Below are 6,068 nucleotides of genomic sequence, written 5' to 3'. Positions count from 1 at the left end.
AGCATTAAGATCTATAAGGATAGATCAAAACGCTTAATAGTACTTTCAAATGAATACATACCGTGACAAGATTTTGAAGGAGTTCAAAATGGATCGGCAAAGAAGGAGTTCTTGGCTGTGTTATAAGGTGTGAACATTGAGTAAGACTCGAAACATGACCGCGGCAGAATAGAGAGAAAGGACGAAGGTCGTCCCCTATCCTTTAGACGTAGGCTCTAAAGTATGCTATGCTGTGTACCGCACCTGAAGTGTCCCTTGCCATGAGTCAGTCAAGGGGTACAAGAGTGATCCAAGAATGGATCACAGGACAACGGTCAAAGTTATCCTTAGTAAATAGTGGACTAAGGATTTTTCTCGATTATGGAGGTGGTAAAAGAGTTCGTCGTAAAGGGTTACACCGATGCAAACTTTGACACTATTCCAGATTATTCTGAGTAGTAAACTGGATTCGTATAGTAGAACAGTTATTTGGAATAGCTCCAAATAGAACGTGGTAGCTGCATCTGGGAGATGACATAGAGATTTGTAAAGTACACACGGATCTGAAAGATTCAGACCCGTTGACTATAACATCTCTCACAAGCATAACATAATCAAACCCAGAACTCATCGAGTGTTAATCACATGGTAATGTGAACTAGATTATTGACTCTAGTAAACTCTTTGGGTGTTGGTCATATGGGGATGTGACCTTGAGTGTTAATCACATAGCGATGTGAACTGGATTATTGACTCTAGTGCAAGTGGGAAACTGTTGGAAATATGCCCTAGAGGCAATAATAAATTAGTTATTATAATATTTCCTTGTTCATGATAATCGTTTATTATCCATGCTAGAATTGTATTGATAGGAAACTCAGATATATGTGTGGATACATAGACAACACCATGTCCCTAGTAAGCCTCTAGTTGACTAACTCGTTGATTAATAGATGGTTACGGTTTCCTGACCATGGACATTGGATGTCGTTGATAACGGGATCACATCATTAGGAGAATGATGTGATGGACAAGGCCCAATCCTAAGCCTAGCACAAGATCATGTAGTTCGTATGCTAAAGCTTTTCTAAATGTCAAGTATCATTTCCTTAGACCATGAGATTGTGCAACTCCCGGATACCGTAGGAGTGCTTTGGGTGCGCCAAATGTCACAACGTAACTGGGTGGCTATAAAGGTACACTACAGGTATCTCCAAAAGTGTCTGTTGGGTTGGCACGAATCGAGACTGGGATTTGTCACTCCGTGTAAACGGAGAGGTATCTCTGGGCCCACTCGGTAGGACATCATCATAATGTGCACAATGTGATCAAGGAGTTGATCACGGAATGATGTGTTACGGAACGAGTAAAGAGACTTGCCGGTAACGAGATTGAACAAGGTATCGGGATACCGACGATCGAATCTCGGGCAAGTACAATACCGCTAGACAAAGGGAATTGAATACGGGATTGATCGAATCCTCGACATCGTGATTCATCCGCTGAGATCATCGTGGAACATGTGGGAACCAACATGGGTATCCAGATCCCGCTGTTGGTTATTGACCGGAGAACGTCTCGGTCATGTCTGCATGGTTCCTGAACCCGTAGGGTCTACACACTTAAGGTTCGGTGACGCTAGGGTTATAGAGATATTAGTATGCGGTAACCCGAAAGTTGTTCGGAGTCCCGGATGAGATCCCGGACGTCACGAGGAGTTCCGGAATGGTCCGGAGGTAAAGATTTATATATGGGAAGTCTTGTTTTGGTCACCGGAAAAGTTTCGCGCATTATCGGTATTGTACCGGGAGTGCCGAAAGGGGTCCGGGGGTCCACCAAGGGGGTCCACCTGCCCCAGGGGCCACATGGGCTGTAGGGGTGTGCGCCTTGGCCTATATGGGCCAAGGGCACCAGCCCCAAGAGGCCCATGCGCCAAGAGATAAGGGAAAGGAAGAGTCCTAAAGGGGGAAGGCACCTCCTAGGTGCCTTGGGGAGGATGGACTCCTCCCTGGCCGCACCCTTCCTTGGAGGAAGGGCCAAGGCTGCGCCCCCCCCCTCTCCCTTGGCCCTATATATAGTGAGGGGAAGGGAGGGTAGCCGGACCTAAGCCCTGGCGCCTCCCTCTCCCTCCCATGACACATCTCCCTCCTCCCGTAGCGCTTGGCGAAGCCCTGTTGGAATCCCGCTACTTCCACCACCACGCCGTCGTGCTGCTGGATCTCCATCAACCTCTCCTCCCCCCTTGCTGGATCAAGAAGGAGGAGACGTCGCTGCTCCGTACGTGTGTTGAACGCAGAGGTGCCGTCCATTCGGCGCTAGGATCATCGGTGATTTGGATCACGACGAGTACGACTCCATCAACCCCGTTCTCTTGAACGCTTCCGCGCGCGATCTACAAGGGTATGTAGATCCACTCCTCCCTCGTTGCTAGATGACTCCATAGATAGATCTTGGTGACACGTAGGAAAATTTTGAATTTCTGCTACGTTCCCCAACAGTCCACACATAAAGCTTTTTTCCCCTTCTTTATTTCATTGTGTAAGTTCAGAAATTATGAAGTTTAATTTTTTGAAATAAAAAGTTTGAAATCCATTCTTGGAAATTTATGGAATTTCAAAAGGTTTAAAATGTACTTTTTAATTACTCTGAATGTTCAAAACTGCCTTTTTCTTACTTTTCAAATTGGTTCTGTTTAGGGCGGCTATTACTTTTGTTCTTTTATGTTTGATTGAGTCTTTTAGATGTGCAATGCTGAGGATACATCTAGATGTGCTTTAGCAAAAGTTTATGACAGTTCAAAATCCTGAAAGTCGGGATAAGTTTTTCGAAAGCTGTAGCTGGAGAATGTTTGCTAGGGAGGGCTGGGTTGCATAAGCGAACAATTTTGTGAAAGTTTTAGTTGTGAGGAAGTGGTGAGGTGTGTCATTTTTTCAGGCTACATGGCGCAGTTTCTTTCCAAGAAGACAATTTTCATTTAAAATTTGCTGTCTTTTGATCTTTCCTCACAACCAAAACTGCCATTAAATGACGCTTGTTTGCCACCCCCTGCCAGCTGACATTCACTGGGTAACATTACCGGAAAAAACATGATGGTCTCAACTTGGGTTTTTTTTCCGAGTAAGGTTTTTTCTTGTTTTAACACTATTGTGTTGGGTTTTGCTAGGCGGGCAGGCGTCACCAATCAGATTTCTCATTATTTATTCTCCAAAAGACAGTTATGTGATGATCGAGTAGAGCAACATTTTCTAGAAAATCCAATCAAGACTTGTCGTTACGAATCATCTTCGGACGAGCGCATAGACGGAGATCATTATGACAAGGGCCATGCAGGCGGCGGCGAGCAGCATGAGCCCGGCGGAGAAGAAGGCCAGCACGAAGAACCTGCTGATGTCTGTGTTGAGCTGGGTGACCTCAGGGGGAATGAGACTCCCGGTCGCGGCAGCAAACCGTTCCCAGCTGCGGTATGTGTAGTCGGCGTTGCACTTCGCGTCGCCGGTGTAGCCATAGCCGGCGGCCGCGCCCGTGGCGATCAACAGTGCGAAGACCTGCACACGTAGTCGTAATGGATGGTTGGTTCGTCGATTAAAACATACATGATTGGTGAGCAGATTGTAGAAAGCAGCACCCTAGCTAGCTAATCTAGTCTTACCCAAAGTTTTAAATAGGCGGCTATAACCAAGCTATACCCCCGCTATAGCTGTTTGAACAGGTGTCGCTAAGTGACATAACCCGCTAAACTAACGAAATAGCTGGTTATAGCCTAATTTGGAGGGCCACGGCTATTTTACATAGCCCGCTATTTAAAACCCTGTTCTTACCACGTCGACGCATATGAGGAGCAAGGCGACGCCCTCGCTGCCTCCGATCCTCGTCTTCCTTCTGGCGATGCTAACTGCCGCGAACGGTGTCTGCAGCAGGGTGTAGACGCACCCAGCAACAGCGATAGCCAACACGTACCTAAATAAGGCGAGAATAACAAGGATTTGAAACCACATGCATGCTACGTAGTAGTACCTATGTGTTAACTTACGAATCGATCTAAAATGTTGACACAAATCTAATATGCCGAGTAAAAAGGACCAAAGGAAGTACATGGCAAACACAGACAAGAGTACCTGTACGCGTAGACGTCCTTGAAGGTGATCTCCTTCGCCGGGACGTCCAGGAGAATAGCCTCGTCGTCAGAGACGTGGAACTTGTCGACCAAGATGAGGACGAGAGACCCGAGGAGGAGGGTGAGGGTGAGGAGCCGGAGCACCAGGACGGCAGACGGCAGAGCAATCTTGCTAGACGCCATTGCTTCTAGCACGCCTTAGCAGTTAGCAGCCGGCAGCAACGCAGATTTGTTCTCTGCTTCTAGCACGCCTTGTTGTCGACGCAGGAGGCTGCTAGTTTATAATACCGTGCATGCAGCTGCAGCACCCTAGGCCAGCGCATGATGGGCTGGCTGCTTTTTCTTCGGCCATGTCGCCATGGACGGACGTGTGGCTCCTTTTTGCAGCTGTAGAGGGCCGCGGCCTTTGGTTAGAGACCCGCAAATGCTACGGGGACTCTCGTACTAAATCTACGTCAAGCGATCGGTGAAATGGACCGGCCCAACAAGGTGTAGCTACCGATTTTGAGAAGCTTTCCAAGGAGCCTTTTTTAGAACCTTCCGTTTTGGTTTGGACGTTTCGGCAAGTTTAATGAGGTTTTTGTTTCTTCTCTATTGGTTTTCATCATTTTTTCTTTGGGAAAAGATTACAGTTAGCCGGCCGATCACGGCATACACTTCCGCGGACGAACAACCGGCCAGGACCTCCACCACTGAACGCGTGCCTCTACCACTTACGGTTTTTCTGTAACATTATCTGTGTTGCAGAAATCCTCTCGCAACAACATCCATGTTGCAAAGAAGTTGAGACAGAAGCAACATCATCTATGCTGCAGAAATCCTCCCCCAATAACACTCATGTTGGCAAAAAGTTAAGACAAAAAAATTCTGCAACATCATCTGTGTTACAAAAGTCCTTCTGCAATGACACTCATGTTTCAAAAGAGTTCAGAAGAAAAAAAACTCTGCAACAGAACCTCTGTTGCAAATGTTTCTCCAAGAAGAGGTATGTTGCAAAGGGTTCTGCAACACTCGCTTTGTTGCAATGGTGAGGAAGAGGCCAGGCCGCTAGATGGCCCCGATCAAATGGATGCGGAGGGGGTGGATCTTTTTGAAAAGATCCGCCGGCTGATGCATAGCGTCGGCCTTTTTCTTTAGGTTTTTCTATTTCTATTTTTCCTTTTTTGTTTGTTTTTCATTTTTTTTACATTTTTGAATTCTTTGGATACACATTCAACATTTTTCACATAAATATTGGACTGTTTTAGATACACTTGAACATTTTTTAAAATACATAAATACTTGTTGAACATTTGTAAAATGGAATTTTTTAAATGCATATTGATTATTTTTTAAAATGTCATGAATATTTTTTTATAAATGTGCAAACATTTGCTAAGTGTTAGAAAATGTTTAAGCGTCACAATATTTTTTCATATCTTATGAACAATTTTTCTAAATTGCACAAACACATTTTTACATTTAATGAACTATTTTCAAAATGTCATGAAACATATTTTTGAATGCATGACTGGGGCAGGGGTGATGGAAACAGGCGCAACGGCATGTTGCGGCGTTTGTCTTGGAGCACCTTTCGACGCTTCTCCCACCGTGCGTCCTCGGGCAGGTCTAGCCTGGCGTCATGAGAGGCTGATGTGCCCACACCAAAGGTACACTTTAGCAACTCGTCGTAATTATTGTCTTTGTCGTCGTCAAGGTCCAACTGGATGGCAGCAAGCCGGCCACGCTTGGTGGTCTTGGAGGTGTCTTCGGACCAGAACCAGACCAGCCCGGATCTTCTTGTTGTGAGTGTTGAAATATATTGCCCACCTCCCTCCATCAGTTCGGACTTTTAGATGAGTTGGCTGGAGCATGAATTCAATATGGTATTCGAGCCAAGAGGTCTTTAGTTCAAGACTCTGCCAACGCAGTATTAAATAAAACAATTATGCGGCCTACATCGATCGAATTCAATAGTGAGGGTGGAGAGTCGAGG

This window comes from Triticum aestivum, chromosome 5A (assembly GCF_018294505.1).
Source record: "Triticum aestivum cultivar Chinese Spring chromosome 5A, IWGSC CS RefSeq v2.1, whole genome shotgun sequence".
Lineage (NCBI taxonomy): Eukaryota > Viridiplantae > Streptophyta > Magnoliopsida > Poales > Poaceae > Triticum > Triticum aestivum.
This window is presented reverse-complemented; position numbering follows the sequence as displayed.